Raw genomic sequence first — 23,463 nt, forward strand, 5'->3', positions numbered from 1 at the left:
TTCCAAACAATTGCTTTTGGTGTGTTCCTATAGCAGCTTTTTTTGTGTTTTGCCACTGAGAGGTGAGAATATAGATCTCCTATGTGCAAGTTCAAGCTCTTAATTTTGTAATTTGTAAAAATGAGTGTTGAAGCCTGAAGTGTCTTTTAAAATTTATTTTAGACTATAAAGTTTCTTGATACTGAATGAATTGGGATCATCAGTTTCTTCTTCCTTGTGGCATTGCTGTCTCTGTGCCTCATTTTAGGTTGTCCTTGTGTCCCTCTGTGTACAAGATTCTCTCATGCTCCTGCCTGCTCTATACCAGGACATAGATAGTTTCCCTTTCCTGTGAAACATTCCATTTTCTTTTCTCCTCTCCTCATTTTGGAGTCCCTCCACATCCTTTTCTCCCATTTTCCCTTCCATGCACATCAGTCCTTGAATTTTCCTTCATATTTGTGTGTATTCCTATTTTCCTTCTCTGCCCAAGCCCTTGTATTTCCTGCTTTTTCTGTATGCAGTTAACTGTTCTTAGCTCTGTATATGGTTTCAACCCCCTTCCTTCCTAAAATTCCCTCATCTACTTCCTTTTCCTATGGGAGGCTGAGTCATTCAGAGGGTATCAATATGCCAAGAATTCTTGGATGGGTTTTTCAGGGGTGAAATTGGGCATTATCATGCTGGAAAATGCTGGGAAACGCTTCCATCTACATTAATGTTAATGAATAATTGCAGAGGAGCCAAATCTGTAGTTTAAGTAATTATATACCAGGGAATAAATGTTTTCTCTGTTGTGGTTTAGTTGGTTTTCCCCCCAAATTAGTAGATTTCCACTGACATTTAAATCTTTATTGGAAATTGATTAGATACAGAAAGTAGAAGTAGTCATAGTGCCTCCAAACAGAAAATCCTTGTTGAGCACAGGCCCAGGCAAGCTCAGGCACAGCTTCAGTAAAGCTTTTCTTAGCAAGCAGCTGCAGAGGCTTGGGACATTTCCCCTTTCTGGCTGCTTTTCACAGCAGCTGGAGGACAGTGCCAGGATTTGCACCAGAGGGCTGTTGGAAGCTCTGCTGTACCTGTGCTGCTGTGCACACAGTAATCCCAGTGCATGGGCGATAGGAAAGAGCCAGGGATGATATCATCAGGGGAATTTCTCAGTACACATGAGTCTGAGCCCTTAGACAATACAGTGTCTGATTTTAGGGGAAGAAATGCCACTGCCTGTGCAGGCCATTGCCGTGAGGGCCTGGTGAGGGCATTAACTCAGATCAAAGTGCAGAAAGTGTACAGACTCTTTATAGCTCTGCTGGTCCCAGCAAATTAAACAGCATCAGGGATGTTCCTGAGCACCAGAACTCAGTTGTTTCTACTCTCATTAATCCTTATATGGTTTTAGCCTGGGCCAGTGTCCCAAAATATTCCAGAGTGAGGGCTCAGGGATACGTCCTGCTGTCCCCAATACACGGATTGTGTGCTTTCACTGACTTTTTGAGGCTTTCATAGAATGGATATTGGATGTCCTGTGCCAGCTGGCCTCAGGGGCAGAGACTGGTCCCAGACTTGTTTAATTTACTAATGTGAGGGTAATCACAGTGACTAGGCCCAGACACTGGACTGAAAATTTGTTTTTGCAAACCCTGTTTGGTTTAGGCAGCAGCAGCTGAAGGGGGGTTAACCCCATCTCTTCCCCCACTCTGTTACCAAATGTTACTCCCTTGTACAAAAGGGCCAGAAGGTTTATTTGCTCTTCAGTCATGACTGGCCACTTTGCACAGTAATTGAGTTAGAGCACTAGTTTTTGTTTTCTGATCATGCTGTTAGCTTTGATGGGAAGGACTTATCTTTTATTCTAAAAATGTAACAAGCAATGTTATTTTATGAGGTGAATCATGAAGAAAATCTCTAAACCACCTGATGTTCACAATCTCTGAAGCAACAAGACATATACAAATTAATATAAATAAAATCACTATTCTGTAATAATAGATACAGCTTTCAACACTATATAAAATCAGATACGTTGTTGTAGAAACCTACCTGTTATTACTGCAGTAGGGTGCATAGAATTAGGATTCTAAAGAACATTTTTAATATGACTGGAGCAAAAATAGATTAATTTTAAGTAATGATGATTTGAAGGCAGGTCCCGTTGGCAAAAGACCCTTGCATTAACTGATGCTTGATTTTCTTATGACCAGGACAGTATTTCTCTTTTTCCCCTGAGATCAAGATCCAGAATTCAAGTGAATCTGTCAGTTTTCATTTAAAATCAGAAGGATCTAACTTTCCTGGTTTTGAAGACAAGCTCACAGGCATAATCCTAGAATCTTAGAATGGTTTGGGTTGAAAGGGACCTTAGGGATCATCTTGTTTGAACCCTCCTGCCATGGGCAAGGACACCTTCCTCTAAATCAGGTTTCTTAGGCCCTGTTCAGTCTGGCCTTGAAAGCTTCAAGGGGTGGGGCAGCCACGGCTTTTTTGGGCAACCTGTTCCAGTGCCTCACCACCCTCACAGGGAAGAATTTCTTCCTAACATCTAATCTAAATGTACCCTCTGGCAGTTTAAAGCCATTTCTCCTTATCCTTCATACAAAGTTCCTCCCCAGCTCTCTTGTAGCCCCTTCAAGGGGCTGGGAGCTGCTCAGTACCTCCCAGAGGTTTCCCTTTTCCAGGCTGAACAGCCCCAACTCTCTCAGCCTGCCTCCACAGCAGAGTTGCTCCAGCCCTCTGACTGTCTTTGTGGCCTCTGGACTCGCTCCAGTAGGTCCGTGTTCTTCTTATGTTCAGGCCCCAGAACTGGATGCAGCACTCCAGGTGGGGACTCACCAGAGTGGAGTAGTGGGAGAAAATCCCCTCCCTTGACCTGCTGGCCATGCTGCTTCTGACATAGCCCAGGACACAGTTGGCCTTCTGTGCTGAAAATGTGTATTGCCAGGTCCTGTTGGGCTTCTTGTCAACCAACACTCCCAAGTCCTTCTCCTCAGGGCTGCTCTCAATCCCTTCATCCCCCAGCCTCTCTCTGTGCTTGGGACTGCCCTGCCTCATATGCAGGACCTTGAACTTGGATTTGTTGAGCTTCATGAGGTTGGCACCAGCCCACTAAATCCACCCTAATAAAAAAGGCTAAAAGTTAAAACAAAAAAGCCAAAGGCAGAGAAAAAGCTTCACATTTTTTAAAGGCTTTTGCTTTTGAAGGCCATTTCTGGTCTTTTGTTTCTGGGTTTTTTTCCCCTCTTCTGGATTATGTAATACAAAATAATCCTTAGCTTTGCCTTTCTTAAGTGTTGATGCCACAGCCTCATTCATGTTAGTAAAGTGACACTTGCTAACAAAAATTGCACAGTACGCAGTCCTTCATCTTTTGTTCCCATCCTATTGCTTTCCATCTGTTTGAAGCTTGTTCCAGAATCAAACTGCTTGCCTTAAAACATTGTCCTATATTGAACTGGGAGTCTGTGATGTGAGTGCTTACTGTCTCAATGTATCTGTTATACCCAACATTCAAAATATTTTTCAAGTTGCTTGTGAACATACTTTACTTTATTATGTGAGGTAACATAGAACCATATTTCTAAGAACTGTAAATGCTGAAAAACCAGTAGAAGGCCTTGAGCTGAAATGACTCATTTAAAGGTGTATTTAGGACAACTGACCCCAAAACAACCAACTGAATTCTCTGCTTCTGTTTATTATGCATAGTGCCATAGATTAACAAAAATCATCATTGCTTTATTATCTTTTTACTTATGATTGTTTACAAGAAGAAAAAAATGTGTAAGAGCAAACGCAGTATTCTGCCGAACTTGTAAAAAAGATATATTACTGAATTCCAGTTGCTCCCATTGATAATTAGGTTTGTCTCTAAAAAGTGCCATGGAACAAAACAAACAAATAGTTTGCCACTATAATTTAGAGTAGCTCCAATGAATATTTTTGTACAAATATAGTTTGAAGGCTAGAAAGAAGGTTAAGAGGGACTATATTGTCTCATGCTGCACCAAAATATGTTTAATATGTATTTGTGTTTTGCAGGTCTGGGTTACAGACTTGGAATCCAGCAGTCTTTTAGCATGCTGTCTTTACACTTTGTGAAAACTTTTCAACTTTGTTCACACTCAGTTTTGTCTTTCTTCTTCATGTATCTGGGTTGCAAGTGGCATTCACTGTACTGTGTGAACAGAAGGGCTTGTACTAGTTCCCTTTTGCACTTGCTACCAAAGCAGTGTTTTGGCCCAGGCAAAACAGTTCTTGAATTAAAGTTTGATTGTAGGTAAACTGCGTGTTCAAGTATAAATCATCTCACTGTATGATGATGGCACACACCTGCCAAGTGCCCTTCTGAACCAGTAATCACATTCACTTGACATGTATAAAAGCATTTATCAAAAAATACATGTTAGCAAGTGTGCCAGAAACTTCTCTGTGGGAAAGAAGTGAGTTCTTTTGTTGTCCCTCTTTCAATTGTTAGTGATAATGACTCATGTGTTGCTTGTAGCCTCAAAAGTACAATAGCAGTAGTTCAGAAAGCAAATGGGAGCTCTGCTTTTCTTTATGAACAGGTGATGAAAGATTTCAAGAGAAGAAAGGAGACAGCCCATCTTAGAAGGATTTGAGTCAGACAGCTGCAGCAGCAAGCTTGACCAAAGGTGAGTGGAGAACCAGATGTAAGGGGAACGATCACAACTTTTAGTTGGCTCTGATGTTGTCCAGCTCTGGTGTCAAAGAAATGATTGTGGAACGTGACTCTGATTTATGCCTGATTTTATGTTTGTATCTTGACTTTGAGCTGTACCATGCCTGTGTCCATTATGGTCTCCTTTGGAGAGAGCATTTTGTAAACTCATCTTTGCTGGGATACCTGTTGATAAGGTGTATTTGTTCACTGTCTCTTCCTGATGCCATGAAACTGAAGCAAAGGAAAACTTCAGCGTCAAACAGGAAGATCAATTTGATTGAGTGGCTCCCTGTGGCAGAAGTTTATGTTAGTGAAGTCGTTGCTCCTAGCACTAGGAGACATCTCATGCCTGTTTATCATTGCACTCACATAATTGCTTTGAAAGTTTAATAAGATTAAAGAAGCACAACTGTGTTTCTTTCATTTCACTCAAGCAGATACAGTACTTTTTCTATGGGGGATTATCACATCTTTTGTTTGCTTATATTTCATACTTTAATATATGCATTTTTTCCAGTGTAAGAAGAGGTGTTGAGTGGATGACCCCTTATATAATGGAATCATAATTTATTTGTGAGAGATGAGGTAATCTGGTAGCAAAGCATGTACGCTAGTCAAGAGAGGTGCAGTCTAATCCTTATTGCATAATCACGTATTGTAGACTTGTTTTGATTCCTGCTCTGTCTGTCTGCAGCCTTCTACTTGTCAATGGGCAGTGTCAACACTTGGGTGTATGTCATACAATACAATTAATTAAAAATAACAATTATGTTGGAATATTACATGAACATTAAAAAGCATGTTTCACAGCACTGTTACAAGATGCAGTAAAATATTACCCATTTTACGGAGTAGTAAAACAACAGATAGTTAAATGCTTTGTCTGGCAGGAAGGCTGTGGATTATGTGGAGCAGCATCTAGGCCTCTTGACTCCCAAGTTTGTAGCGTGATCATGAAATCAAATTATTGACAGCCCTGCCTCTGCCAGGTACTCCCTCCAGCCACTTCAAGTTATTGGTAAACCTGAGAACTGGGATATCAGAAAGTGTAACGGAGCTCGTGTACGTAGAGACACAGTATGTGCTCAGGAGACTGGGTATGATTTTGTTGGTTTTTCTTTACCTTCAACTGCTCTTCCTTGGGTATTCTGGGCCTAAAAGGTGAGCAATGGGTTTGCTATTTGCTGTGGACATGCTGGGTCCACGCTGAATCAACTAGAGTTTTAAAAGTTTTCATGAGGGTGAGATGGGGGGACTGACTACCAAGAGACTTTTTTTCCTTAGTAAGATGATAGGCATCATTCTTCAAGGCAGATAATAGGAGGTAACTTGAAGGACAACATTGAGACACAAGGTGTTAGAAACAAGTTCTGTGTCAAGCCTGCCAGTTCTCAATTATTCTGTTTCTACCTTTGAATGAGTTTTAGCCTGCTGAGAAGTGGCACATTAAAGTATCTGAAGCCTGAACTTCCACATCAACTTTAAATAAAGACTGGTTTGGGGTCAGATTCAGCCAGCGCATAACTAAAGACAACTTCTAATTTTCTGTAAAGCCACTAGTTTCCCAGAATTGAAGCTTTTGTTATAAACACCCAGTTTCTTCAACCTTCTCTGGTTTCTAGCCTGCAGGATTTCAAAAAACAATTCAGGATGTGACTGAAATGAGTTTTCAGAAATATTTGGGAAGAATAATTCTGAGAAGCATTCTTCTCAGTGGGTAATACTTCTGAACTTAACAAATGAAATCATTTCACTTTAGTTGGAATATCATTGAGGAATGTGCCATCACAATTTCCCAGTCTGCCTAGGGGCCGAGTAACCCTGAAAAATGACAACTTAAAAATTGATAGAAAAAGTGACAGGAGCAGTAACAACTGTGCTGCTTAAATAACCACTTAGACCTAATAAAAAGAAATGTGTTTATAAGCTTGTCAAGAGAGCAGTAATACAGTGCAAACATATGAAAACAATAAATAAACAATATTTTCAGGGCTAATTTTCAGGCAAGACAGATGACATAAAGTTGGAAGCTAATATCAAAACAAAGAAGAACTGGAACATCATATAAGAAGCACTGGATAACCTTGAGGACTGGAGTAATAGAAATCACAATGTCATTTACTGAGGACTAAGAAAGAAAAAAATCTGATAGAAAAGAGGAGCTTTGCAGAAAGAGTAGAGGTAAAACATCTGGATTCAGTTGTCAGATGCCAGTGTACTGTGGACCAGCTGTAAGATGTGCCCAGATGAAGGCAAATAAAATCTTGAAATGTCTCTGGCTGCTTTTTCAAAATACATCGAAGACGCTAATGCTCCACAGAGAGATGACCTGTTTAATTTAAAAGACAATACTGACACAAGAACAAATGGAAAGATATAATTGTGAAATTCGAAGTAGGCGTACACTTCTAAGCCAAAAACCATGCACATTTATTTTAAGCTTCGATTCCCATGCTTCTACTAGCAGAGAACATGAATTCATGATTCAAGGATTCCTTTACAGTCGTATTATCAGTTATGTTCCTAGAATCACAGTGGAAAGAAGGGCAGGCTTATTTACTGTCAATAATACTTTTCCCTGCTAAAATACAACAATCTCCAAGAAAACTAAGACACTGTGTAGTTTGTCTAAACAATGAACATAAGTGGGAAGTGGAGATTTTAATTAAGATGGGGATCAAACAGAGGATCTGTAATGCAATGTCTCTCCCAGTCTGCTCTCGGTGAATCTTCAGCCCAACCTCTGAAAGGTAAAATCGAACTCAAAAAACAAAGGGGAAAACTGACTTGCATGTCAAAGGAAAACTGAAACTGAAGGTCAGCAAAGGGAGAAAGATGCATGTTTTCTTTCAGAAGTAAATATACCTCGAAAAGACAGAACCTGATCCTTTTTTTATGAGCTAGGGCTTAAAATAAATCTTGATTATGGAAGATTTGCATCAGGGTTTGCAAGAGTTCTCACTCCAGACCAATTCCACAATCTGAAAGTGGTAAACCACCAATAATAAAGAAAATAAATGCTTAAAATTCCAAGACACAGACTTATAATGAATCAATAGCTTGTTAATACTACACAGAAGTCGAATCATGCTGGTTCTGTTGAAAAGAGAGTATGGAGAAAAAAAAATTAAAAGGTCACCTTTTTTATGCTAAAGGAATGCAATGCATTCAAAACATACTTAAAATATGTTCAAAACATAACAACGAGTTGCATGGATCCCCTTGGATGAGATATTCAGTAAGTAAGTGTGAAAACCTAATTTCCTCTCTTAGTACTTATAATCTGAGATGAATCTACTGAACGGATGTCAGGAGTCAGTAGATAATAACATCGAAAATTTCTTCTGAAATGTGACTGATATCCTACCAGAGTAACCATAGCTCATAACCATAGCTCATAACCATAGCCATAACCATAGCAGACCATGAAAAAGCATATGTTTCAATAAAAATAATAATTTTCCTTTAATGAGTTGTAATGGGACCTCTGTTTGAGACTACCTATTTAGTTTTAATTAACTCTAATGTTTTTGAGCCAAGGGTCTGTCTCGGGTTGTCTCATCTCTACGTCCCCTGAAATTTCACCCAGAGCTCTTCAGTCATTTCCCAGTATGAAAAGAGAAGAATAAGTTGTTCTTCAGTGTTAAAATAACTTAGAAGCTTAGATCCTTTTGTGTTTTTTTTTGGTTTGGTGTGTGTGTGGGTTTTTTTGTTGTGTTTTTTTTTTTTGTGTGTTTTGTTGTTGCTGTTGTTGTTGTTGTTTTTTGTTTGGCAAGAGAATGGACTATGTGTCAGGACTGTGCCTGTGAAAACTGACCTAAATTTGGCCAAGTCAGAAAGCTTTAGAAAAGAATCTCACTTCTCATGTTCTGGGGATATGTGTTGAACTTCAACAGTAAAATAAAACAGTAGGTGGGAGAATGACAGAGACTGGATGAGAAGATGATGGGAGAGAGGGGACAAAAACTGGAAACTAGGACTGGCCTTATGAAGGTGTTGGATTGGCTGTGGGGGAGTAGAGAGAGATTTATCTAAACAGTCTGGTGTGTGTGGGGACAAATATATTGGACAAACAAAATAGAAATGGCAGATGTATGGGAAGCGAGAAGCTGAGACTGAGCAAGAGATGTTCCCTGTAGGACTGGAGAGATGACTTCTTCACCTTCTAGGCTATTATAAAAATAAGAAAGAAAAAATTAGATTCTATTATGATGAAAATCATAGCAAATGATAGAATAAAGTAGTACTTCTGTCTTCGGGTTTGGCCAGTTTACAGTGAATATGACTTTGGAACATACATGAAATTAGGAGGAAAAAAATTGAGCTGCTGTTGCTTTAAATGGTGGATTACTGACATATCCATGACATATCTAAATTATCTTTGTACATTCATCATGGTAAGATCTGTATTTCAAAAGGAGACTCAGTTTACTTAAGACTCAGATTACATAAACTTGGTGCATGAAGAAAAATGACATCAACCTCCTCCTGAGTGAGTGTCGTTCTTTTTGTCAACCAAATGAGGAAGCGGGGATCTGTGGAAAAACATCACCAACTCAGATAATTAAAATCCATTATAAGGTATATATGCAAAGGGCAATAATTAAGGTGACGCAGCTGACATTCACTTTGGCATTTTGCAACCTTCAAATGCTTAGACTTGCAAATTTCATTAGTGTTCTTTTTAGCCTTATTTCTGAGTGTTTAATTAATGCTGTGTATTGTTTGTATAGAGGTAGAGCTTGGAAGCTCTAGGCAAGGATTCTAAAGTTTTGCAGTTACAACACAGAATAGCTGTCAGAAGCCCAGATTCTTCAGCTACTACTGACTTGGACTACATTTGAAAAAACCTGAGATGTATGAATTTTGTCTGGGAACACAAATAACAGTGTGTAGTCCCTGACTTGCATATTTAGACTGTGTGCTTTTCAGAACTGGAGATGTGTTATCCTTGTACAATTTCTACTATCCTTTGTTGCCACCTTAGGACTCAAAATTCTGTGCTGATAAAGATGGTGAGTACTAATTTGTAATATAAAACTTTAAAAATCCTTAAGCCTTGATGGTGCATGTCAGAGCTCCCCAGCTGGATGTTGCAGGCTGAGCGCTGTTAACGGACAATAGGGATTGTCATTTGGTTTTGTTGTAAATGCTTGTGGTTTTGAAGACATCCGTGCTTCTTCCCATAGAGCTTGAAGTGATTTGGGCATGCAGTAGTGACTGTGAAAGTTTCTGGCTTCTATGCATTTCTTACAGTATTAGACAAGCTGCTTGGTTTTGCAACACATGAACCAGCTAGAATCGTCATCCCTGAAAACGCTTCAGTGACTGTCACTCATCACCTCAGGCAGGCAGGCCATCAGGGACAGTCTGTCTGTCTTGTTCTTCATTCAGCAGTCCCCTCTGACTGAGCTGGGAGAACAGGACTTTCTCAGGTCAGGAAACATGTCTGTGGAGCTAACTCCCCGTGGATGCCAGCCATTGCTCTGCTTTGGCTTTCAGGTCTCCAGGTGCAGATCTTGGAAGTCAGTACACTCTTTGGAAGCTGTGTCTCACCCTTCTTCTTTAAACTTATTTGGTATGTCTAATAAAGAGAGGTTGTGTGATACACTTAAGTTTCTGCAGTATCCTGGAAGCCTGGATAAAAGATTTAGCGATAAACAAAAAAAGATAACAGTAGGCTAAATTCGTTGTGGTCTGCTTGCATGGAAGTCTGTAGACTTACATCCGGAATGACTCTGGTCTAATGTGTGTGGCAAACTTGCGACTGACAGGAGTATTTGGCTCAGATTGCAGGCACACGGATGAACTGCAGGATCAAAACCTTCCATTTCAATTGAAATAACAAGAAAAGTCATCTCACAAGCTCAGACAAACTTTGGTTTCATCAGCTGCCTTCTTTTGATCTGCAGTAAGTACCAGTGATCGCACTTTAAATGATTACTTTGTTATATAAGGGAGAGGTGCTAGTGTAGATGCTCCTAATGACGTCCCCTCTCCCACAGAAGGTGACACCACAGCAAACAAAAGTAGTGGGCATAGCTAGCAAAACTGTTCTCTTGCAATCAAAGTGTAAATAACACTTTGACATTATGACTTCACTGCTATATAATGCTTTCTTTGGGGTTGCATTGCAAGCAAAAAGGAAGATTACTTTAAAGAAAACCCAAATCTCTGTGGAGTAGAGGTCTCAAGTGTGCTAGTTTATTGGCCATCCTCCAGAGCAACCAGCAAACTGCAGCTTAGCCAGTAAGTCTCTCAGGACTACTATCTGGCCTTGATGCAAGCGGAGGCTTTACAACAAATCTAGAGAGTTTAGAGGCAAGCGGAGATCAGGTAAAAAGTAAAAGGAGTTAACCAAAATAGATTTAGACATCAAGGGCATAAATTTATTTTGTAAAATAACTTATTATTGACAAGGAAAATGGGATCTCTCAGGACTTCATATTATTGACAAGGAAAATGGGATCTCTCAGGACTTCAGTGCAAGAGTTGATGTGTCGCCACAAAGAAAACTGAGTCAACCAGGTGACAGTGAGGATTATGGCAAGAGTGGTAGCATAAACAGGTGGGGTCAAAGTTCCCTACTTATTTGGCTTTTGCATGATTATGTCCCATGAGCCCATGAAACTGATTGTTTTGTGCCATGTTATCTATGTCAAACTAACAGGTTGTGAAGGGAAGACCCATGGAAAACATGCAGGTAAACAGCAAAAGGGGCAAAATGTATCCTGGTTTTGCCAAGTTCTGTCTGGGTTGACAACTAGCAGGTGTCGGGGTGTTGTCACTGCCTGTGTGTAGGTTGCACATATTTTTTGAGGCCTGTGTGATTTGGATATGCCAAATTGTCTAAGAAGAGGCTGTGCTTCACATGGTCTGCTGGTAAGTACAAGTTCATAAGTCCTGGGTAAGTACAAATTCTGCTCTATATACTGTCTGTAAGTCTACAAAAGAGAATTTTTCTAGTATTTTATGAAGTAGATCAAGACTTAATTACCTTGTTTAGGAAGTGGTTTGCAAAGTACACTTAAAAGGGAAATCTCTCATTCCTCACACTGTGCAAAGCAGTAACTTCAGCTGCATTTCTGTTGTTTTTGTGATCTTCTTAGTCATCACATTATCTTACAGGTTTGGGAAAGAAAACAAGGAAAAGCTATAGCCACTGGCAATCTCTGATCTGAATTTGTTTAATAATAGCATCCTGTTTAATTTTTTTTCATGTTTCCACACAAATCTTCTGCTCTGCAACTACTTATTAAGCCTGAGGACTGTCTGCTGAAGGAAACTTAGCTTCCGTAGTAGGAAGGAACCACGTGTAGTTCCTACCTAGGCTAACAAAAGCTTAAGCAGACTTACCAGTGGTGTGAATATAGTAGCATATACTCTTTTTTTAATAGCTCTAATTTCTATATGTACACATAGTGCAGAACAAAGTAGAGATTACAAAAAGAGGTGATGAAGCCTTGGTATCCTACTCCCTGGCATAACGCAAATTACCATGAAGGATACTGAGCAGAGGAGGATTGGGCCTACTTAGCTTATTAAATCTTTTTCTTGGGTATGCTTATGATGCCTGTTTGTTACATAGATTGCTTATGATGCCTGTTTGTTACATAGATTAGTCATGTATCTGCAATGTTGGATGGTTTTTCTTCATTTGTACAAAAGGATGTGCTGCTCCCAGTGGAAATAAATAAATAAACACAGTAACTCCTGCTGTTTTTCAGTACCAGTGTGTGGTTTGGATGTGTGTGTGTCTCGATGGAGCTGTGAGTTTAGGCTTGGCAAACTATTATTGGATCATTTACGTTGGAAATTATTACTCATAATTAGTGCTAACAAGGTGGTGCCTTGCCATTGGGCGTACTGATAAAAACATCAGGTGGAAGCCTTGATCTTGGTCTGTATAAGACGTGGTTCAGGTATGATTTTCATTTATGGGCATTTATTGGGATTGTCATAACTGTATGGCCTGGGCTGGTTGCATGTTTCATCTGTTTAGCTTTTCAATCAGCCAGAGATTGTGGCATCCCTGGTGACTATGCATGGCATACACAGGTTAAGAGCAGAAAGGCTGATTCCTGTCTTTTTTCTATTCATGAAGAGAGACAACACAATGAAAAAATAGGATGATTAAAGAAACAAGCAGCATTTCCAGCATACCAACTGCTTCTTTGTGGCTGAGCATGAAGGCATCATCCTTAGCCTAAATTTCATTATGGAGGCTGCAATGCTATTCTTATGGATTTTGTAAAGTTCTCCTTGCCAAATGACAGCATGGGAGAAAACATCACTGTGCTTGAGGGAGTTCCAGCCTGATGAATAGCAAATGGTGATACCTGGCAGACTGCCTGCCTGCACTGTTCCAGATACACCACTATGCCCTGCCTCAGGACATTCAGTGAAGCTGGAGATGCTGCAGCTCCTAGAGAGAAATTTCTTTGATCCACTTGAACAAGAAAATGTGAGCACCATCCCACAGAGATTATCTTTCTGTGACTGTAACTTATTGAATTTGTTTATTCCAGTGGCATATTCTCTGGCAGGAATATCTAAGGATCAAAATAATAATTTTTGAGCATTGTCCTGTTGGTGTTTAGGTGTGTAGGTTCACAGCATGGCCCTTCAAAGTCGCCAGCACAAGTGATTTCTTTCTGACTGGCCAAGTTTCTTGCCCTCTGAATTTTTCTTGGCAGTTTCAGCTCCTGTATTGCTCTTAATCCTGCTACCCACGATCCTCAGAGTAAGCATTCCTTTGTCTGCATCCACTGAGGGTTGTGGTCTGGAGGCTGCACTCCAGGCACACCTGCCTCACAGGGGACAGCACTGACCTGAATACACATCACAGCACTCACAGCCACTTACATCAGGAAACAAGTAAATAAATAACTGCAGCATTGCAGTTAAGTGGTCAAGAGAGCTTGGATCAAGACTAGATCTACCTATCCCCTGGGGTGTATGCTAAGCCTTAGGCTCCTTCTTTTTGGCACAGTAATTTCTAAATAGTGTGTTGCACTGTGACAAAATTCCTGTTGAAATTTTTTGTCCTTATTTCCTTAGGCACTTTCATGATTATTCACGATTCTACTTTCATCTTCACTTCAGGCACTGCTGGGTACACTCTGATGAGTATTGCTATGGCAGTTAAAGATTGTTCTGCCTCTCTGGTGTGGAATACTGCTTCACATCACAGCTATCAGAATGAACAGGTGCTGAGGCTTCTACCTAACAACAAAGCCAAACAAGAACATAGTTGATAAAGAGCATCTGAGGGAAGACACTTGGTTTGGGAGAGGAGCGGGCGAAATGCAGGTACACATTTCCTTCTGCTGACTTTTCTAGAGAGATCAAGTGCACCCTCAGCAAGTTTGCAGATGACACAAAGCTGTGTGGTGCAGTTGACACGCCTGAAGGATGGGATGCCATCCAGAGGGACCTGGACAAGCTTGAGGAGTGGGCCTGTGGGAGTTTCTTGAGGTTCAACGAGGCCAAGTGCAAAGTGCTGCATGTGGATCAGCTGTTTTCAATACAACAGCTGGTTTCAATACAGATGGGGGATGAATGGATTGAGAGCAGCCCTGTGAAGAAGACTTGGGAGTGCTGGTGGATGAGAGGCTGAGCATGAGCTGGCAATGTGCACTCGCAGCCTGGAAAGCCAGTTGTATCTTGGGCCACATCAAAAGCAGTGTGGGCAGCAGGTCAAGAGAGGTGATTCTGCCCCTCTACTCTGCTCTGGTGAGACCCCACCTAGAGTGCCATGTCCAGTGCTGGGGTCATAAGTACAAAAAAGACGTGGACCTGTTGGAGTGAGTCCAGAGTAGAGCCACAAAAACTATCAGAGGGCTGCAGCATCTCTGCTGTGGAAATAGGCTGAGAGACTTGGGGTTGTTCAGCCTCAAGAAGAGAAGGCTCCGGGTAAGACCATACAGTCTCCTAAAGGGGCACCTGTCAGTACATAAAAGGGCTGCAACAGAGCTGGAGAGGGATTTTTGACAGGGGCATGGAGTGACAGGGCAAGAGGGAATGGCTTTAAATTGAAAGAGGATACTTTTAGATTAGATGTTAGGAAAAAATTCTTTCCTGTGAGAGTGGTAAGGCACCAGCTGTGGCTGCCCCATCCCTAGAATTGTTCGAGGCCAGTCTGGATGGGGCCCTGAGCAACATGGTCTAGTGGAAGGTAGACATGGCAGAGGGGTTGGAATTAGATGATCTTACAGGTATTTCTAAGCCAAACCATTCTAAGGTTCTACGGGAGCTCCAACCTGAGGTGACAGCTAACAGCTGCAGAATGGAAATATCTTAAACTGATGCAGCTGTTGCTAAGTGACTGAGCCAAATTTAGCATTTTAATTTAGCAAATTTCACACATTAATGTAGCAAACAGGTGTTAATTTATTACATTAACTATAAATATATTTATGTTCCTTTTTTCCACTTTGCATTTGAGACTGCCTGGCAATAGTGTGAGGAAATTGATTTGAAACTCTAACATTGTCTGGTTTCACCATTCTTTCCTAGCTGATCTCGTGGTATGGTTTGTATCTTGCCATCTGACTCCTTAATTGCAGTTTGCAATGAAGAAAACCATATAATACTTGAATTGCAAGCTAATCTCTGTTATAAGCAAATGAAATAATTATTTGGAAAACTAATCAGGAAGCATTCAAATCTTCCTTGGTGATATGCCTACTTTAGTTGGACAGCTTGCTTCCTTCTAGATCGCAAGCATCAGCGTTAAGATTAGCCCAGCATTGTGAAAGCGCTTACTTGGCATTTCATCATCAGAATGAGTACTGCTGGATTTGTGACACTGCTCCTCTGCCAACGTCAAACGGATTTAGGCATAGCAGCCCTCGCGTACTCGTGCTGAAACCTGGTCAGTCCTGAAACAGCATGTTAAAACAAGAGCTTACAGTTTGATGCATGGCTGAGAATTCAGAGACTGATACAGATACCTTGCAACTGGATACCCATGAGAATAAAAGAGCTGAACTGAAAGAGATTAAGCAGCTCTTTGTAAATTCTCCCCTGTGAAGTCCAAGGAACTGAGAGCTTCATTGTTTTGTAACCACTTAAAAATTAAAGGGGGAAAACAATTACTTCAGCATGGTCTTCTTGAATACGGTTTTATTAAATGTGCTCTTCCCAGGAATCTAGGCATACAGGCAAAAATAAGAAATCCTCAATACACAGATTTCACAACAGAGCATTGTCCACCATGGAACTTAAATGTTCCCAAACCCAGTTCCCTGTCGGCAAGTAGCTTTCCCACCCTGTTTCAAACACAGTCCCCATCCATCAGCAGCTGACTCACTTTCTGCACTGTTTTTTGAAAATTATTTACCTCGGGCCTCTAGGCCCTTTTTCTCTATACAGCCATTTACACCTTCCTCTTTGGGTGGGATAAAGGCCACCGTCAACAGAGAATAAGTTTCAGCATCCTGTTTTTCTGCAGGGCTGCTGTCTGCTAACACAAAGCTTTTGGACCGACACTGCCAATCTGATGCAAATGGGAAAATTAAACATTTCTTCTCTATAGTTCATCTGCCTACTGAAGATTAGTTCTCTGTATGACTGCAGAGCCGGGTCTCTTCCAGGAGGTTTATATTTGCTGCAATTGGAAGCATTCAGAGGCAACTTAAAGGACTGATCTAGTCTGAGAGCAGAACCGGGAGGTGGGAGCTCCTGAATTCAAAAGGCATTATTGCAGTAGTTTTGCTGCACAGCCTGAGGCTACAGGTTGAGCTCTTACCTCATTTTCCCCATCTGTGATACAGCTCATAGGATGGTTTGGTGATTAATTTATGCTGATGAAGTTAATTACTTGGTCAGAATTTAATAATTTGATAAGAATCTCTATATATCCCAGGAAATGTGGCAAAAAGAAAAGCAAAATTAACCAGCCCTAAAACTGATAATTAACAAACCGAGACAAGATGGTGAAATTCAGGATAGAAACCTCATCAGAGATATTATGGCCAGTTCAGCCAGTGCAACTTGACATTCCTCTGATTTCAGAGGCAGCTTGACAGAAATATAAAGTTAGAGGATAGTATGTTCCTGAAACCTCAGTTTTACCCTGGCAGTTTTGGAAGATCAATGTGGTGTACTAAGGCAGCCAGTGAAAAAGTTCAGGGGATTGTATGTTGTTATTTAGTGGTTCTTGCAGGTATATACAAGGAAGCAATTGGAAAGGATTACGCAATTAAATTAATTTATTAAGATTTCCTGTGTCCTGCAGAACAATCCGTGACTCATAAGCGATTTGGACAGCACTGAGATGTACATCATATCAAAGGAATTTTGCAGGGCCAGCTCTCTTGGCCAGGCTTGTTGTGATCTATATCTCCAGTGTAACTTTGGTTATAGTGTGACCAACCAGTATAATTAAATTACCAGTGTCACTGTCCTCAGCAAAATTGCCCCTTAGCTTGTATAGCTCCCTCTGTTGGACTAACTATTCAAGCTCTCTTTGCCCCGCAAAATGGGTGCTCCATCTCTCCCGCTTTTTGATGAGTTAATAATTTGAATTATCTTGAATCACTTCAGTAGCCAGAGCCATTTAAAACTGGACTGAACAAAACCCTGGAGAATAAACTGGTATTTTGTCTGCTCCAGGTTAGTTCAGATAATGTTGCTGAAGACCTTTAGTTTGCACTTTAATAGAATTTAACTGCACTGATGTTTGAAGCTGCTATGAAATCTCTCAAATTCAACGTAGTTTTTCCAAAACATTTGAAGTCAGCTACTCTATAATCTTTTTGTTATGATCCACTTAGTCCCTCTTGGACACAATGCAATCAGGTAGAAATGAAGGGTAGTGTTTTCATATTTTCATGGCTTGCTTGTGAAACATCTGAAATGCCTGGAGACTCCGTGTCTGTCAGTGCTCTGCAGTTTTTGGTTGCTATTCATGTAACCCAGTGAGGCAGAAGAGCAGAGATAAGGGAAAGAACAGAGGAAGATTTCTCTCTGCAGTTTATTCTCCAGGGTTTTGTTCAGTCCAGTTTTAAATGGCTCTGGCTACTGAAGTGATTCAAGCTATGACATTTTGGCAGGGTGTGAAACAAAATCTGGCGGAGGTGCTATGACTGAAGGGCTGGTTTTGTTCTCTCTGAAATGTGTAGCAAATCTCTCGCTGGCTTCAGTCAGAACAGGATCAGGTCCTCCGAGTCATTCAGTTTGAATAAGGTCCACAAAACCAGGAAAAGAATCTAATTTTGTTGTACCATTACACTGTTACAATCTCTTTCAGGCTCCCCCTCCTCTGTTTACAGTGTCCTCCCATGCAACTAAGACTTTCTGTGTAGAAAAAATGAGCTGCTTTTGTTAGGTTTTGAGCAATAAATAGCCCTGGATTAGTAGTCCCTGTCTGATGTCTCATTCAGACTGTCTCTTGCATTACCTAGCTTTGTTTTTAAGCCCTGATACTGGAAGTGGAAACTCTCCAGATGCATACTTTAAAAAAATCAATAAAGAGAGGAAAAGCTAATTGATTTTGAAATTATTTTTATTATTATTTTCTTTATAAGATAGCCCATTAAACTTGGGGAGTCCCTAATGAAAGGTAAGTTTGCTGCAGCCTTGTTTTTCCAGAGTCGTCTCCCCTTGATGTTATAGCTTTCTTTTTTATTTCTCCCCACATATAGGTAAAAGGAAATTTTAAAAAATAACATAGTTCTGAATAATTTGGATTAATTTCACTTTCAGAAGCGTTATTCTGGTTTTCTTACTGGTTTAGCAGGAGCTGTTGAACTCAAGTTACGAGTAAATCCATTTCCAATGTGTTACTCCACAGGCTCACAGACGAGGATTTATCTCATCACAGATCTACAGTAAAACACAATAAAATAAATGGAAAACTGATTCTGAGTGTCTGTTATAAAACCTTTTCAACTCTGTAAACTGAATCCTGGAAGGAAAACCTGTCGCAGACGTGTCTGTTGGGAAACCTGTTCTAGGCAGCAAATTTATATTTTGAGCAATATTAATTTTTTCTGAATTCTTTGTATTGAGAAGAGAAGCTTAGAGTCATGGTTCAGGTCCAGTCCAGAGAACCTGTTCACACCTGAGGCCAGGACAGTCACTCAAACAGTTCTAAGAAGCCTCTGCCACACAATGGTCCAGGCCAGGACCACTTGTACTGGTGGCTGAACAGCAGCCAGCAACCATAGACAGTTCTGTGATTTCTGCAGGTATTTTGCCAGTCGGGAGACAGGCTCTCCTGTGCTTGAGACGTTTGTCTGCTGTTACTATGCTGCTTTCCACACTTCCTTAACTGTCAGCAATTCTTTCATGCTCCAAAGGCCCAAGTGAATAAGCAGTATTTATGACCTCTCCCTTCCCCCACACCTCTCAGCGGTGCCCCTCTCGCTCTCCCTGGGTGCCTTGTTCTTTGTCTGCAGCTGCCTGTATTTTGTAAAGTAGAGCTGCTGTCATGATTCTTCACTATGAGACTGGTGAGGCATTGGAATGGTTGCCCAGAGAAGCTGTGGATGCCCCAATCTTGGAAGTGTTCAAGGCCAGGTTGGATGGGGCTTTCAGCAATCTGGTCTAGTGGAAGGTGTCCCTGCCCATGGCAGAGGGGTTGGAACTAGATCATCTTTAAGGTCCCTTCCTTTCTAGGATTCTATGATTTCCAGTTGAGGTGGAACACTGAACACTAAAGGAGTGTCTAGACCATATTTGTGTCCTCACCTTAGGTTGGCTGGTGGGATCAGGGAAGGAAGGGGCTTTCAAAAGTGAAGTGAATGATTAAATAAGGCAGGGGGGTGGAAGGAAGGGGAAAGGAGAGGAAATAGGACTAGATGTTTCAAGAAACAGCTGGAGAAGAATAGGGGCAAGGATGGATAGGGGCTTTTTGGACTGCAGGCAGAGGGAAGTTCTGATGCAGGGAAGTATAGCTACGACTGCAGTTGGAGAAGGAAAGAGGAAATTTTGAGTCTAGTTCCTGCTTTTTATATCTGAAAACAGACTTTTCTGTTATGGCACTCGTTTCCACAGAGTCTTGCACAATGTAGGATTAACATATATAATGGTCAGCCCCTGGACTTTGCATAGCTCCAGCAACTGACCCAATGTGTTTGAAACTTATACCCCCAACCACAAAAAGAGCTTATGACATTTCAATTTGTTTTTTACCTAAGATTACCAGTGGCTGGTCATATTTTTTCGAAAAACAAACTATTTGCATCATTGAGAAAACATACAAAATCTAAGCCAAAACCAGGATCCTGTAGAGCTCCAAAGAAACTCACCCCATGTTTTTAAGCTTGAATTAGCAGCATGCCTCAAAACTCAGATATATGTGTTTAAATTCAGCTATTAGCTAATGAATCAAAGACTGACCTCACCGTTAAGCCATTGCCCATCTGTATTTTATGACTTCCAGAGATACACAAGGCTTCCAGAATCGAATAGTCATTTGTGGCTTCCCTAGTATTCCCCCGACTTGCTGACTGCTCACCAAAGCACTGAACCCTCTTAGCTGTCTCTGTGCAATTTCCTGGCTAAAGGAGATCTGGAATGTAAAAGTGTATTCATCATCAGAGGTTTTGCAAGATTCCAGGACGTCAGTGAAGCGGTAAGAGATGATTTAAAATTGGAATGGCATGAAGGTTCCTCTAAGTTTTCAGTCAACTATAGGGTAACTTAACCAACAAGAATGTAACCCTTAAGGAGAACCTGAATTATTTGGGATTTTAGTATCACAAAAATGTACCAGGTTGTAATAACTGTTATAACTGTACCAGACAGATCCTGGCCCTCTACTGTGAGCCTCTCAGTACAGAAATGGAGGACTAAGTGGCAAGTGGGAACATGTACAATATGACGCTCTAACCATTTATCTGGAGTGAAACAACTGCATAAAGCCAAATACTGAGAAACGGTAGCGCATAAGCTGGATTTTTGACTTCAGTGCTAAGATCAAACAAGAGTAACCCAGAGCTAGCTTTGCTAAAATGGTGACCCTGGTTCCTACTCCTGTATTTGAACTCATACTGGGCGGAGAAATCTTAGCAAACCTTTCTCCAGGATGTTAGGAGGTGCATATCCATGTTAAATATGCATCAGATGTAATGTGCTTCTTGTATACGTTTTGGAACTGATTTTAACTTCCGTTGCGATGGGTATTACACACTATCTAACATCAGGATATGTAAGATGGGAACCAGATGCTGTTCTTCACTAGTCAGGTGTTCTGGTCCTTTTGTTATTTTTTACTTTGCTTTTCTGGCACTAAGACACCCTAAAACTTACTGAGGAAATGAAAAATCACTGCTGACGTGCTTTTTGTGTGTTTGTTCAGGAAAAACATCGGTGCATCACAGATTTGTGTCCAGAAACACATTCCTCACTGCTTTAGTCTGCTGTATTATCTGGACAAAATGAAAAGGAGACAGTTGTGATTTGAAAGTGTTTTACATACATTTTGCAGAGCTGTACAAGCTTACATGATATGTAGGGCAGTGATGAATCATAGTCTGTCTTCTTCATCACATCACACCACTATAACAACATTACTCTGCTGGATTGACTTCTGATTTACTGGGTGAGAAACCCCCAGGCAGTGATATGCTGACCCACCATCACCTTCAATTTTGCTTGCTGGTGCTTGTTGTTTTCTGCATCTTTGCAGTGAGATCTTTGGCTGAGGAACTTTGAAACTGTGTATTGTATAACTGTAGGACCTCTTTTTTCTTTTTGTCTTTTTCTTTTCCCAACTACTAAGACCTAGAGATTTGTAATTAGTTTTCAAGTCATTAATGAATTCTGGTTTCTTCCTTATAGGCTGCAGCCAATTTGTCTCTATTTGTTAGAGCAGATTAAAGGAGTGGACGGGTTATTGCAGGTGACTAAGCTGGTACATCCTAACAAGTTACTGTCCCTCAGCTAAGTTTTAGCATCTGTGATTACACATGTTCTTGTGTTCCCCCTGCACTGTGTCAGCCAAGATATTTAGGGATTTGATCTGGCTGAAAAACATCCAGAAAAAATCTTGGGTGAACCAGTTCCTTGATCCCTTCCCTTACGTAGCTGCACAAATAGCTGTGCTGGCACAGTGCAGGGAATAGCTCAGGAACAGAGATGCACAGCAGAGTAAGAACTATTGATACTAGTACTGCTGACAAAGAAGAAATCATCAGGCTATGCCCTACAGCAGTAGTACTGCTTGTTCTGCTGTGTGTCTGAAGGGGAGCGAAATACAGTTCTTACGTGATCACTATAAAACTGATTGTTCAACAGAGTTGGTCTTTGAGGCTGGGGTCTGGTGCCAGGCTTCTTCCCACAGAACACAGGAAAACCTTTGGAGGTGTACGAAATCCCCTTTTTTGCCCACACTGGAAAAGAGCCATCTGACTTTAAACTGATTACAAGGCAGGATGGATCCTTTCCCTGAAAACCCCCTGAACACTTTGCTCTGAGTGCTTAGAAATGCAAATAAAATTATTTACATTTCACTCATTCCTTTCTCAAGTACCAAATTCTGGTTTGCAGTTGTAGCTTTATATCCCATTCTGGTGTTGTTCATGGACATCCTCCTCCTTTTGTTTTGGAACTCCCTCTGAAATATCCAGCAATAGTTTCAGACAAAGGAATCTCAAAATTTGGGACAATTCAGAAAACTGTAGGTATTGTAATCCCAGAATATCCCTTCAGGATACCTCTTTAGGATTCCACATTACTGCAGAGTAGGATAATAGCAAAAGGTAAGAACACAGTTCTGAAAGTTTTGGTGAGATCCCTTGGCAGTAAATATAAAAAGGTTTAATTGAAAGAATTTTTGAACTGAGTTAACCTGTGTATAGATTGTCTTTCCTCATTTTCAAGTGGCTTTAAAGCACCTTTAATGGAAGTCCTGGTTATTTCACACTTCTTTAAATACCTTTATACAGCTAGAGAAGGGGCTCTTAAGATGTCACAGACTCCAGAATGGGTAAGGTTGGAAGGGACCACAGTGGGTCACCTGGTCCAACCTCCCTATTCAAATAGAGTCACAGAATTCCATCAAGATGGTTATTGAATATATCCAGTGAGGAAGACTCCACAACTTCTCTGGGCAATCTGTTACAGTGCGTGGTCACCTGCACAGTAAAGAAGTTCTTCCTCATATTCAGGTGGAACTTTCTGTGGATCATTTTCTGTTTTCTCTTGTCTTATTACTTGGCACACTGAAAAGAGTCTGGCTCCATACTCATGACACTCTCCCTTCAGATACTTATAGACATTGATGAGGTCCCCTCTCGGTCATCTCTTCTCAAGGCTGAAGCTCCTGCAGCCTTTCCTCCTAAGAGAAATGCTCCAGTCCCTTAATCATCTTTGTAGTTCCCCGTGGACCCGCTCCAGAAGCTCCATGTGTCTCTTGTACTGAGGAGCGCAAAACTGGACACGGTACTCTGGATGCAGCCTCACTAAGGCTGAGTAGAGTGCAGTACACCAGGTATGTATGGACCAGCCCTTAGGTCAACCACTGCAATTACCTTACTCGTCCATTTTCCATGGGGTTGAATGGATGTATTTGGCAAAATAACTTGCCAAACAAGGCGTGTTTTTGCGTATTCTCTTGCCTGGCTTCAAAATTTATTTTTTAAAATTATCAGGGTGTATCCATATTTCTGAAAAGGCTTTGGGATTTCAAATGTGGTACAAAAGGAAGTTAGTCTTCAGGTCTCAGTTCAGGGCTGAAGGGTAACTGTTGGGTTTTAACTCCAGCTTTGACGGTGCCCCCTTTATGGATCTGGCATTTAAGCTGAGCTGCCTGGTTTCTGCCTCAGTTCCCCGCCATCAGCAATCCTGTAAGCTCC

The 23,463-nt window shown here is 40.9% G+C and overlaps 1 protein-coding gene and 1 long non-coding RNA gene across 2 annotated transcripts in view; one reads left to right on the forward strand and one right to left on the reverse strand.

The window, feature by feature from the left end:
- Positions 1-18,191: 18,191 nt before the first annotated feature.
- On the reverse strand, positions 18,192-22,738 carry LOC108504751. The gene is made up of 3 exons (XR_001877239.1): positions 22,114-22,738; positions 20,918-21,036; positions 18,192-18,487 (listed from the first exon to the last, which is right to left on the reverse strand). It is a non-coding gene; the product is annotated as an uncharacterized LOC108504751 (long non-coding RNA).
- PAK1 (p21 (RAC1) activated kinase 1) overlaps positions 20,224-23,463 on the forward strand; it is an 80,343-nt gene continuing 77,103 nt past the window's right edge. Inside the window, exon 1 of the mRNA XM_017830137.1 lies at positions 20,224-20,240. The gene's annotated coding sequence lies outside the window, so the exon portion shown is untranslated. The remainder of the gene's footprint in view (positions 20,241-23,463) is intronic.

This window comes from Lepidothrix coronata, unplaced genomic scaffold, assembly GCF_001604755.1.
Source record: "Lepidothrix coronata isolate B3197 unplaced genomic scaffold, Lepidothrix_coronata-1.0 Scaffold174, whole genome shotgun sequence".
Classification (NCBI taxonomy): Eukaryota; Metazoa; Chordata; class Aves; order Passeriformes; family Pipridae; genus Lepidothrix; species Lepidothrix coronata.